This window comes from Myiozetetes cayanensis, unplaced genomic scaffold, assembly GCF_022539395.1.
Source record: "Myiozetetes cayanensis isolate MyiCay16 unplaced genomic scaffold, myiCay2020 scf3, whole genome shotgun sequence".
NCBI lineage: Eukaryota > Metazoa > Chordata > Aves > Passeriformes > Tyrannidae > Myiozetetes > Myiozetetes cayanensis.
Genome location: NW_026087521.1, coordinates 20,061,540 through 20,075,504, shown reverse-complemented (window position 1 = coordinate 20,075,504; position 13,965 = coordinate 20,061,540). Strand labels below are relative to the sequence as shown.

Below are 13,965 nucleotides of genomic sequence, written 5' to 3'. Positions count from 1 at the left end.
GCTATTGGAGAGTTAAGATATTTATCTGTTTGTTTGAGAAACAAAAAAGAAAAGAGGACCCATGAAAGCAGTTCCAGTGAGAATTGATATTATTATAGCATTTTTTGTTCTTAATTATTTTGTTGCATGCTGCAAACACTAAAATACTTCCTGTTGAAATTCGTTACTAAGTTAATGTTCTCTTTAATATTTAGGAGTGCAATTCTTGATAATGTCTGGCTTAACTAAGACTAATTATCCTTCTTGTCAAGCACACTTTTTCAGCCTTTCTGTCCTGCCTTCAAAAGATATGTCAGCAAAAACCTAGTAATAACATTTGAATTAAGCTTGCTGGAGGGGAGTAGAATGAGGAAGCAAAATTTTCGTTCAATTTCATAGGGGTTTTTTCCAAGACTCGGATTCTGTATAGAGTAATCAAATCACTGGCTTTTAATTAAGTTAAAACAATAGTTTGCCTAAATTTTAACTACATAATTTTACAGTAGCTATATGCAATTAACTTCCTTTTTAATTACAAATCAACCAGAACGCTTCCTGTAACATGACGAACACTGACATGATTTTCTTTCACAAACACCTACAGCTGATGCAAATGGACTGTTTCTTGATTTCTGTTGTGTGCACTTCAGTTATGTTTAATTCATTGTATACTTAGAATCCTGCTGTTTCTCAGCCCCTTCTGACTCATTTGCATAATATTTTGAAAAGTGTTTCAAACAGCAGCCTCTGCAGGGCATGCTGATGTTCTGGCTAGGTAAAGCTTGCATAGGTTGGGGTCTAAGCACCAAAATAAAGTGGTTGCCTTAGAACTTCCTAATTGAAGCCCTCTTGTAATTCCTCAGTGTCTTTTCTTAATTGATACTAAATAGATACCTATTCTCCTCATTTTTCCGTCAAGTGCTTTGTTCTTCACTGTTTGCCTGAACTGGTCCTGCATAAGGTCCAGATAAATATCTCACACCACCTTTGCCTTACAGATACTTACACTGCAATCACTTTTTCACACTGAGATGTAGAAGAGCAAGCTTGAGAATGCAAAAAAAAAGATAATCCTGCACATTATTTTCATCAGACATTCCTTCTGTTTCTTCTGTCTCGTAGTGTGCTTTCAGCGGGGTCTGGTGGATGAGCCCAGCTTGCTGGTCAGGCTGGTGTGCAGGGAGAAGATGCCAGACACCTAGAAAAGCAGGGAGAAAAGCTGCAGCAGAAACATCTGCTCCTTCAAGGTCCAACCAAGCACCCCAAAGCACTGGTCATTAATGAATGAGCTTGTTAAATCTCTCACACCACTAAAGCCACCCTTCATGCAAGGTTTATAGCTCTTTTTTGAGAACAATGCAAAGATAATCTACATAAACTTTGCTGAGTTGAGTCTGAATGTCCTTGCTGAAAGTGGTGTGTATCTGTAGTACTCTTTCTTTCAGAGAGAATGCTTTGTATTTTGCACTTTGTCAAAGAAATTTCCATTTAAAAAAAAATAAAACGTGACAGCGGAAGGAATAAGGGAAGATCTTTCATCTACAGGTGATTTGTTTATAGATGTGAAAATAGTATAGGACTTAAGTCCTAGATCCAGGAGCAAGCACAAGCAGGAGGGTAAATTATTTCTTCTGAATCAGAGTAAGAACCTAAATCACTCTGTGGTCCTTGAGATGTCTGAAGATATCTTTTATTTTAATGAGAACCATATAGGCTTTTGTGTGTGCTCAAATGCACAGAATAAATTGAAATTCACTTTCTGTGTGCTGTCACACATTGCTCCTGGATTGTGGTTGTGCTTCTGGCCTGGTGAGATCAGGTTGAGGGTTTTTTTTGTTCAAACATAAGGGTAATTCATTCTTCATCGTCAATTGAACTCAAGCATTTTCAAACCAGAGCATTTTCAAGCCAGCTGCCAGTTGTGATACGTGGGCTATTGGCTTTGTCGTGTATTCTTTTGTCCCCATAGTAAGAAACCATGAGTGCTAGTCTGGTGACCTTAACCTTTTCGGAGGTGAAAATGAGTCACTTGTTTGTCCAGACTAAAGTTTTCACTGAAGTCTTCAATTTCTGTTCTTGCTTTTCTTCTTTTTTTTCTGTTATCTGAGAGTAATGTTCTTCCTTTATGTGTACAAACTTTGTATAGCCTAGTAAAACCAAGGAAATGCATTTATAGGTCTTGGTACCAGAGACTAAAATTTTCCTGTTTGCTTTTACCGAGGAAAGGTTACCCTGTAATCCAATATACAGTGGTATACTCATAGCAACTTTCAGAGGACCCCCTCATTCCATTTAAAAGGGAATGCACCCATACCCAAGCCAAAGAAAAAAAAAATCACTATTAAAAGAAAGCATACTTGTGGGTTTCAGTTTTACTCAGTGACATCCTCCTTTGAGCTTTTTTTCCATCCCTTGTAAATTATGACAGTGAGGAGGAGACAGTGCAATAAATCATTATCCTAAATGGGTAAGTGTAGGGTCTCCTTCTCTTTTTAAGAGCTTTAAAATGCCAAAAGTGAGTATTTTGATACATGGCTTAACTTTGTTGAGTATTGGCACTTCAAGCTATCACTAAGGGTCAATCAGACTTATAACCAGTGTTCCATACTTTGAAGATAAAACAATTCATAGTGTTGTGAAATGTTTTAGAGGTCTTGTTGTCTTCTGTCTTCTTTTCTGCATGTTCCTGTGTGTTCCTCCCATTCAAAACCACTTCTTTTTCAGCTTCAGGTGGCATTAGAGAAAATGGCTTGTACCTTGTTTTACTGAATTGCTGGATTGGAATGAAATATTTGGAAACAATATGATTTCTTTCATTTGCAAAACGTGTTGAGAGAATTGCAGAGAAAGAGCTGGTGTACCCACTGTTATTTGGTTATAGTTTTTATTTCTTACAAAGTGGGCCAAGGCAGTTATTTCAGTTTGGATAAATTTGGATCCATTGGTCTGAGTCACGTTTTTGAAATCTTAAAAAGAGAAAGAGGGCTAGTAGAATGGAGGGGTTTGGCTGCTTCCCTCCATCCCATTGAGGAATGCTGAAGTGACCCACTTCTGTATGATATTGTTAGTTTCAGACCACAGTAATTCACATTATGCTTGAGAAATGTGAAAAAATTGAGTATTGGCCTGGAGTTGGGTTTCACAGAAGGAGCCTGCAATACCAGCCAGTATTGCTGATATTTGTGGAGTTGGAGGTGTCGGTAAAGGCTTCATCTAGAATAGTTTTTTCTCACTGCCTTATATATTTAAAAATGGAGGAATTGATCAGAATTATTTTTACCTTGTAGTTAAAGGGATGAGCTAGTCTGATATTCTGGCACTGTGGTTTAGCTCTTACTTTTATACCTCTGGATATACCCAAAAAAAAGATAGTGTGAAACAGGAAAGGTATTTCTAGAGCAGTTTCTCAACTTTCCTACCAAAACATTTTGAAATATACATCTAAACTTCAGAGTCTGTTTTATTATACTCTGTTTGTAGCTACCAAATTTAGAAAAGTTCTTAGCCTTTCAAATGATAGGAGAGCAAAACAGATATATCTCAAGTATCTGAATCAGTGTTGCAGCAGTAACAGCCCAGCCAAAATATTGAGCTTTTTAAATGACTGTCAAAGATTTTTGTTGGTTTAGGATTTTATTCTTTCTTCCATGTTATCCCATTGTTGGGGTTTTTTTTCCCTGAAAACTGGATCCCCTTGTGCTTTTCAAGTATTTTTTTTGATTTTTCACCTCTGATATGCTGCCTTGGTCACCAGATGAGAATGGAATAGATGCTCTTGTTAGTCTAGCATAGAAAGTTAACATCTGTTGGGCTTTAAAGCAGATTTCCAAGTAAACTGCAAAAAAAGTGTAATCCTAATAAGAAGATAAACTTGACATAATCACTACTTTCAATAAAGTAATTTTTCTAATTTATCATATGATCATTTAGTAGACCATGCAAAAAAAAAAAAAAAAAAAAGTGGCTAAGGAAAATATAATGGCTGCATTAATGAAACAGGTGAGCATAGCCAGCTTTGTTATTCCAATATGAACAAGCCTGGTGAGTCCAGAGTGTAACACCGCAGTCTGTGTGTGTGATACTGGAGACTGGAGTCAAACATGGAGAGAGTTTTCTTTCTCTCACATGGCCATCGTTTGGAAAGTAAGAGTAACCCAGTCACCTCCAGGAATCCAGATGAAGGGGTGGATGAGGAAACTGCTGAGAGATGAAAGTGCAGAGAATATGGAGAATTCGTGATCCCCCTGAGAGGAAGAACAATTGTGGCTGGTTTGGAGGCGGTGCTGTGCTTGTGCACCCAGTGCTTGGGCTTCCATCCTCAACTGACAGTGGAGAGAGGTGAGAGCATAGGCTTCTCTGGGATCTAGTAATACAATCCCCCCCAAACTGTAAACTTCCTTTCCTCCTTATCCTCCTAAACCTATGGGCTCTTTACTCAGTTTGGGATATGCTAAAAGAAGATGTTATTCAAGTGGAGTGGCAGTAGTTGGGTAAGAAGGGTAAGAAAGGTACTCCTGAGGGTTTTCACACAAGAATGCTGCTAGCTTTTGACATTTGCCCAAGTCAATTATATATATTTCTCTGTACTGGAAAACCTGCTTTAGAGGGAGAGGTTGGCATTTCCAAATCCTAGATGTACTTTGAGATCTGCCACAGCAAACTACTGAAAACTAACTAGTATTAAAGATAGGCCTTGTTCTTCATCTTCTTTCTCCCTACCTGCAAGGGAGGGGCAGCTCTTCCTGACTGCACAACACCCTTTGAACAAGACAGATTTCACTCTAATGTTTACATAGCGTTTCCCATACACAAATGTGAACTACTCCCTGTGAAATGACAGAGAGCCACAAGATGCTCTGATGAAGACTCTCAGCGGAATTGTAAACATCCTGCTTCTGATTTCTTCTTTCTTCACAGTTTCCTTTTAAAATATTTCCTTCTTGGGAATTTTATGGTAAGTGTCTCAATGCATCTGCTGTGACTTTCATCTCCTTGAGTTTCTTCCTATAGCAACATCTGGGAAATTCGTTTAATTTACTTCAATGTGAAATTACTTTCAATTTGTCAGACATCAGTGTTTACAGAGTCAAACAAGTGTTTGACTCCCAAGTGAAGAACATATCATTAGCAGATTATTAGTTCAAGAATCCAGGTGTTTTGGTGACCATGCTTTAATAGCTCCTCTGATTACTTTATGATGAAAAGAGACAATTAGATAGTATGTAACAGTGTTGATTTTTACAGCAACACTTTTTTTCTCAGTCAAAATGCATTGTTGTAATAAAACTCAGGAAAAAGAAACTAAGCAAATCTGTTTGCTTTGCATTTTCTACTGACAGGTTCTTAGTGCGTTGGAATGGGTTAAAGGAAAGGTAACAGCAGGATGTGATCTCTAATTTCAGAGCATTTTGGGTGCAGGCAATGCAAACACCCACATAAAGTCAACCCAGGAAACTATTTCTCTTAATATTTTATAGTATGCAATTTAGTCTTCTGCTTCCACTATTATTCCACTATTTTTCTCTAGTATGCACATCACTGTGGTACATGAGTATCTACTGCATAATCTTTTCTCCACCTGTCCTAAGTGTACACATGCATAGAGTGGAAACTAATTTGCTATGAAATTCAAATTGTAAATAAGAACTAATGTGTGAGCTTACCTAAGCATTGGAAAATATATACAATATAAAGTAGTATTGTCAGCCTTACTGTGCAGCAGCAAGTAATACCACAACTGCCAAAGAACCAGTCTTGAACATTAAACTCTTCATGAGCCACTTGTAGTCTCTGCTTCCACTCTGTAATACTTTCCACAGGGCTTGGCCATTGCTAATTAGTAGCTGAGAGAGGGAGGGACTGGGAGATAATAAGATACCACTTTCCCTCCCTGTTTTTCCTCCCATACCTATCTCCCTCACCCATGCAAGGGAATGCAGAGCAATGTGCTGGAGTGAAGAAACCACATCTAGAAGGATCTGTGACTGCCAGGAAGGCAGGAGGCAGAAGGAATTATACTTTGTTATGTGGTCATGCATCTGGGGATGTCATTGAAAAAGTAGAGGATTAAAATGCCTTATTTTCACTGTATTGCTCAATTCCTTAATATTTGTCAGGCTGAAATCCCTCATAAACAGCTCTAAGCCCCATCCATAGACCCCTGAAATAGCACTGACTCTTGTCCAAGAGGTTTAATAATGCTACATGGCGTCATGATATTTACTTTCTTGATAATGATGTCGACAATGGGACTTCCATAGTCTTCACCCTGTCAAGAGGTGCTGTTCCCAGGTTTTGACCTTCTCTAACATCTCAGCCAATTTATTGGGTTTTCCCTCTGCAAAACATCTCAGCTCTACTTTGCAAACCAGAGCACTACTTAGCCTCTCTCCCCAGACAGTGGATTAAAGAGACTTAAACCTTTACCACTCTTTCAAAGCAGTAAGGAATTTAGATTATCAATTTGTATAAAACAGTGCTGTATTTATTAAAATATATGTGTATGTGTGTATATAATTAAGTGAGCCAGTGCAATACATGAGAAATTAATAGGAAGGTGGTCCATACTAAGGGTGTCAGTGATTGCTGAATCTTTGCAAGTGAAACAGGAGTACTGGTGAACATGCCCAGAATTTGGAAAGTACATATCCACTCAGGAACATTAGTTGCCTCATTGTGTTTAGATGACTTATATAATTCAGAGTTAATGACTGAATTCACGTTGAAAAACAGTCTGCTCATCTGCTGCTACTCCAAGTCTCAGGGAGACTAAATACAAAATAGCCATTTTGAGGAGTGATACTGAATCGAAGGCAATTTTCTTACCTTTTAGCTCCTTCGTGGTAAGTAGCGCTTATCCCTCAAGCAGGTGCACCGGAAAGTACCCCCAGTAAATGCTAATGAGTTCTTCAAGGAGGGAAGTGATGAATGGAGGATATTGTTATAACTACATAACCATTTAAAAGTCTCTTTCTTCCAATTATGCTGTGTGGAACAAGGATTTTAAGCATCCACTGAAGATACAATTTTCTGAGCTGCGGGGATTTATTGATTTATTATGTTTTTCTCCCCTCCATGGCATCAGTGGGGAGGATTAACTTTCACTTGCACTCAGATGTCATTTTTCACTGCTACTATCACCCCTATTCTCCATCCAAATGTGCCGCTGAAATGTGGCAGGTGGTTTTTCCAGTAATTGCATGCTACTTCATTCCATTTTGTATGGAAGTGTAGAGTACAGTGGCCTTCCTCTCTCATCACCAGCGTACTTCACAGCCGTGTGGTATTGACTGAGAAAATGCAGAAGAGTGGGCTCCCCTTCAGATTGCAAAGATGTGTTATCTTGCTGTATATTCCCTAAGGAGGCAGTAACTTAATTCCTGAACAAACAGCTTCTGACTCCAGCGATTTCTGCATGAAAAAAAAAAAAAGAAGTAACCACCGAAGAAGCCTATTTTATAAATATCCACTTTTTTTTCTTTTTTTTTTTTTTTTTAAATAAAAGAAACTGAACATGGTTTTGAGTATTTAAAATTCTCTATTCAGTGGATCATACACAAGTTTCTATTACAGTATATATATGCTTGATCTCATTCTGAGGCCAGCAACCATGGTCTGGTAGAAGGCGGCTTTTCTTTGGCCCCAGCTGTGCTAAACACTGTTGTAATTAGCACGATGGTTAACTTAATCAGAGCACTTGGCTCGAAAGAGAGGTGTTACAGAGTGCACCATAATTAGCATTTTTATTTCTTTGATCCTGAGTGTGTCTTTATTGACAGAAATATCAAGAGCTTGTTTGTTTTTTCTTTTAACACATCAGGAGGCAGAAATATGTGTGGCTGTGAGACTACGAAATTAGTAACGATTCCTTTTTTAATTTTTTTTTTTATTTTAATAAAACTGTCCTAAAAGAAGCAGAAGGGATAAAGATCTGCATGTATGGAAAAATGGTATCAAGCCTCAGTCTTTAGTGCTGCAGCATGTGGGCAGGTATATGGCCAGAAAACACCTCCTGGGACTGCTGCAGCCCTTTGAAGGTGCATGGACAATGTTAACAGCATCTTAAACATTTCTAACATGCTGCTGTGGATGACAAGGCTGCTGTTTGAGTCTGTAGAAAAGGTGCTGTTTCCTTGAAGTGAGGAAGGGGATTGCTGCAAGTACGATCTGTTTGGCAAAAAAACCCTAAAGGTTTGGATGATATTGTAGCAGCTAAAGCTTTAGATGAATGCCAGCTTGGTCACTGAAACATAGCGTCCCATCCTACATGTCTGATATAAGCAGGTGGTGAAAGCATGCAGCAGACCAGATGACTGCTGTTCATGGAAAAGCATAACATTTATGCTGTCAGACAAAATGCTGAAGTCTTCTAAACTTACATCTGGCATCACCGCCTTGATTGCAGGGGAGGAGAGTCGAGACGCCCGGAAGGCTCTTCTCATTACACACCACTGAGTGGAGCGGTCGATCGCCATGCCAACAAACCCAGCATATTAAAAATTGGGGACTTATCAGTAGATGAAACCACTGTCAGCCTTCCTTGGATAGCCTTTGTTAGGTTTGATAAACAAGCCCACGTTGCAGTGGGATGCCTGTAATGCTTTGTATCTCCGGTGCATACACAGTGAGTTGGGTATAATTTGTCTCAGTTGGTTTTGAGCATTTGTTTAACAATCTGGAGCAAGTGCTATATGTGCTTAATTTTATTGACTTTGAGATGATGTTAGCTCAGGTATTGGTAGACACAATATACCACAACAATTGGTATATACATCTTCCATATGGCCTCTATAATTTTGACTTCTGGTTTTAAAAAGAAGATATAGGAATAATGGAAAACTAGGAAAAAAATAGGTGAGGATCCTCTTGCAAGAGCTCTTTGCAGCTTTTGACTCTTCCTTTATGTATGTCTGTCTCTTTGCAGTCTTTTGCAAAGAGGAATACCTGTGTTCTTACAGTTCATTTGAATCCTCCTTGCCAGCAGAAAAATCATATGCTAATAGAGGCTGCAGAGAATGCAGCTGTCATTAAGGGACTTCATATGTTATCCTTGACTTCACTAGATTACTTCTATCTACTCAGGATGGATAAGTAATTTTTAAAACGTTTATATAACTGGGTTTTAGGTCAATAGCAGGTTAAATGGTTTATTTAAGTAATCTTTCCTGGTGGAAAGTATGTGGAAAGACCCTCTCTCTATTTTTACAAGATTATTTTCATATCAGCATTAAAGCAGCAAGCAGTCTCTTTGACAGTAAACTTGGAAGATACCCATTATTTGAGAGACATGATAAAAAGAGTATAATCTTTTCCAATACCCATACAAAGCCAGTAATTGTCTGTTTCTGCCATTCCAGTTATTTATGTAATTATACTTAATGCCACACAGATTTAGAAGAAAAGAAATTGTTGCTGCTGGTTCTGATTAATATTTTTCCATCCTGAGATCATAAAAACAGGAATAAATACCTCTTATGGTGGTAGAGAGAATAAAGGACTATGGATTTGCAAGCGATTGATCAGAGAAGCTGAACCAGAGGGGGGAAATGTGCCTTTTTTGAGTCTGTCTCCTGTCCACATAATGGCATCATTCCTAAAGCTCACAGATTGCTAGGAAATGCTGTCATCACATAATATCACTCCTGGGATGTTAATACCTTTATTAAACTAAAGTGTATTGTAATTTTACAGTGGATTTCAAAGGTGTTGAATTTAACTAACTTAAACCTGGACATATCCAGGCTATCTTGCTTTGCCCAGTTCTTCTGTGTCACAGTCCTGGTGAAACTATTTACCTTGAGACCAAAAAGTGTTTAAATAGTAAGATACCTCCTGTACTGTCCTGCTTAGCATAAGTGGGTTGGTCCAGGTCAAGGAACTCTAGGTGGTAAGCCCCTGCCCTCCCTCTAATCCTACATGCTGGAACAATCCAAGGTGGCTTGTAAATGCCCTGGAAAGCATTCCAGTGCTTTCAGACTCCAGGATTAGGGGAGCTCCTTGAAAACTTACAGATGCATCTTATATGCAAATTTACTGCATTCAGTTGCACACAATCTCAGTATTTGAGTTGCTTCTTTGCAGTGTCTGAAGAGAAGGAAACTGGCCACGCATCACTTCTACAGCAGAATGTTCAAGTTAGAAGTTCAGATTGGGTTCAGCCAAGCTGATGTATCTATTTATACCAGAAAAAGGAAAAAATTGATTTTTTTTAGGTCCACTCAAGAAGCAAATATGTGCTCATAGGTTTTATAACATAGTGTTCATCTAGTTTTGTCAGCGATAGTATTATACATTTATAGAAATTCACCACTTAGCCTGAAAGTTCTACCTGATCTAGATAATACCAATTTAAAAAGACATCCAACCTCTTTTGTTTTTGTTTTTTTTTTTAAGACTTTAGGTGATGGCAGATTTACTGCATGCAAATTTGAAGGGTTCTGGTGACTTAATTGCATTCATTTCTAATACTTCCCCCTCATTTTTAGCCTGACTTTTTTCTCAGAGTTCCAATTTTCGTCTCTGTGTCCTGTTACACCCTTTGTTAAACGTCTCACTAATGTAAGTATTTATGGACTGTGATCAAGCCATTCTAAACTTTCTCTTTGTGAAAATAAATTGACTGAATTACTTCTGGCTCTTGCTTTAGGACATCTTTTCCTGACTCTGAATCCTTCTTTCAGCTCCACCCTGAATCCTTTCCAATTTGTCATCATGTTTTGTGCAGTGTGGATGCCAGACATGGCCATGTATGCGTGTAATAATTTCAGTCGTAGACATCTCAGCAATGTAAGAGAAACTGAATTTTTTTACCTCCCCAGGAGTGAGGATAGAATGAGTTCACCCTAAAGATCTGAGTTGTTAACCCAGATGTGGAAGAGGGAAGGGAGAGAGAGCATGGCCAGGACTGGAAGGAGCTGGTTTATCATTTCATCCCGTTGACACTTCTGCCAACAGTAACAGAAAGATGTTCGGGTATGACATAGGCAAAGCAGGCAGCGGGTCCATGACTACCACTTAGCATTGTTTTGCTTGCTACCCAGTTGACCTGGATAACCTCAACTTCATCTGTTCCTGGTAATGCTCCTCTGAAATGCTATAATGATGTTTTCTGCTTTGTGACTTCCCCTAGTTCATGTATTGAAAGATCTTATTAATTCCCTTAGCCACTGCATCCCTGCCAGAGTTTTAGTTGTGGCTCACTGTGGCCCTGAAGTCATTCTTCAAGTCACTGCTTTCCAGATTAGTTCACCACCTTTCAAGTTTAACCTGTATTTGAAGCAGCATGACCTTGCATTCTGTGACTACTATAAGTAATGTCATTCGAAGAGCTACATGGAGCATATTTCTCAGCTCATTTTGAACTGGCTTGCCCTTAGTCTGGCTGCTATACCATTAGTTATGTCACCTTCACCTTGACTGCCATAGTACTGTTTTCTTCCACATCACTTAAGACTATAGATCAGAGAAGGACCAAGATCTATCTATACACAAATCAGCCAAATCATTTGGTTCTGGGAGTCCCACTTTCAGAAGTCTCTCCTATTTAATTGCAACATTTCTATTTTGTGGGATGCATGACTCTGTTTTATACTCCTCTTTGAGAGGAAGAATGAAAAAGGCAAGTCATCTTTCATCTTGCAGTTCTTGTGTTCTGTGTGGGGTTCTACTACTGCAATGCAGCTGAAGATACTGCAGAGGGATATTTAAATTTAAGCCAAAAAATTCCCCCTAATTAAAGTGAGGAAAAATTATGAATGCATTTCTATTTTTAGTATTCATGAAACTTGCCTTCACAGAACCTTTGGGCTTAATTAATAGACATTGCATTTTTAATTGGAGCATTTTGTGGCATACAATCGTTTATAATAAAGGGTGAGTTAATTAGGCATTTATTTGAAAACTAAAACATTCAGGGAAGCCAGTGTGGGGTTTTGGGTATGATATTGACTGCATAGATAAAGGGGACAGGGGAGGGAGGCAGATGAGCCAGAGGCAAATGACACTATTGGATACCTTAGTTAGCTGTACCTTCTGGATGGTATCCTTAAGCAATCAGGGCAAGACAAAGATATCACAAAACATACCAAAAACTGAATTCAAAATAATAATTTTTCACTCTGCAAACTGTTTGTTCATATGTGAGTCAGGAGTTACAGAATCTCTCAAGAGTTTTACTTTCCTTACACCCACTCCTGTAGATGAGCTTCAAGGTTGTTCCATTTGTGCTCTTTGCTGCTACTCACATTATGCTTGTGCTAAAATAAATAGGGGTTTTCTGCCCAGGGAATAGTGTCAGCTAAATGAGGGTGGGTTTTTGATTTTTTTTGGTGGTTTTTTTGTGGCAGCCAGGACAAAGAATGAGGGAAAAGGGGAAGTCGTGGAACGTGCTTTGGTAGCCAGTGGTCAATGGGCAGCATCCTGCTGCTCAGCAGGAACACAGCTCCCTTGGGCAGTGCTGGCAGATCAGGTCCTCTTCTGAATCCAGGTGATTTTGATTCCAGAAGGCTAGTCCTTTTCCCATTATGACAGATTATAATATATCTGAGGTTGCAAGACTCATCATCTGTTTCAAGTCACTGCTGCACAGCAACCACTGTCCTTACTGCTGATGAATCATACTACCCTAAAAACTGCTAAATCAGTTAAAAAATTCAAATATCAGGAGATTGGGCTTGTGTTTTATGTGTGAAATGTCTGCTTAGAAAAACCGGATTGTACTTTTTTTCAGAAAGCAAATGACTTGTTACAAAGCAGTGCTTTGTTCCTGTGCTGGATGTTATCTTGGGCCATGAGAGCAGGTCTGTTGCTTCACATTTCATGTGCTGCATAACTTCCCTCCCAAATGCCAGATCCATCAGAGAACTATTATCGCCTCCTGTACATGGTGGCAATCATAATTACTGCATCACCCTTAGAATAAATACACAGCTAATCAAATATGAGGAGAAGGAGTAGAATGATAGGCAGACTAGTAGAACTATGGTAAAAAATGTTTGCTGGGTAAAGCTTTCCTAGCATGTTTCTTGAAGCCAAAGTGAATTTCAGCTCTTTGAAACACTGTATTCAGCTGAGGTTGAGCCTTGATTTTTTAAGAGAACATCTCTATTAATCTGAATTACATTTTTCCTCAAATGATTTGCTGCAGATTAAATTATCCTTCCAGTTGGGATGGGGCAATAGAAAGAAATATTCCCATATTTCCCCCCCCCCCCCCCAGGGCAAGTGGTTAAACAAGCTGCAGCAATGCAAAGTGTTGTTGTCTTACTTTACCAAGCACAAGCATGGATTTGAATTGGATAACTGCAAAAATTGCTTATCAAGGTTGGTGATTACAGTTACCTCAGAAAGGATAACATGTTTTACCAAACGTTGAACATTAACATTAAAACAGTGGATACCTGGATTGTGGCATTGCAGAGTATGAAGAATGCTTTATCTTTAATTTAGGTTAAACAGAACCTACTTCCAAGTTTTACTAACTTTCGCATTTTCTTAAAAATAGACAGGTTCTACTTTTGATATAACACCGGTAGTGCTAGAGTAGCTTGCGTCTCCCGCCGCAGAGAACATCGTCCCTGCTGTATCCAGTCTTACCGTAATTAGACCGGTTTGACTTTGTTTCTGAAGTGGCAACATAGAAACAGTTATACCACATCAGGAGCCACTTTGTTTCATTGCCCATAATGCAAGTATTTGAAATCCAAGCAGAAGTATCCTGATGGTCCAATATGGAGAGTAAGGAGGAATGAATGTCTCATGCCTAATGAGCTAATCTTCTAAATAAAAATGCTGAAATGTTAGTTTTCATAGAGATGTAGTCCTATACAGTAGCACCAGCTTCCCTGGTTTGAGTGAGGCTCCTTGTTATGGTCAAAGACTACTCAAGTTTCCTTTTCAAAAATTTTTTTCTTCCTTTGTCATAACCGTCATAAACATATTTTGAAAGGAGATAATAATCTCCTTTTCCCCTTTCCTTTTCTTAAAGTT

General features: G+C 38.7%; 1 protein-coding gene across 6 annotated transcripts in view; it reads left to right on the top strand.

The window, feature by feature from the left end:
• The window catches only part of PLXNB2 (plexin B2), a 257,415-nt gene that overhangs the window by 112,182 nt on the left and 131,268 nt on the right, over positions 1-13,965 (top strand). The gene's annotated exons all lie outside the window — the stretch shown is intronic.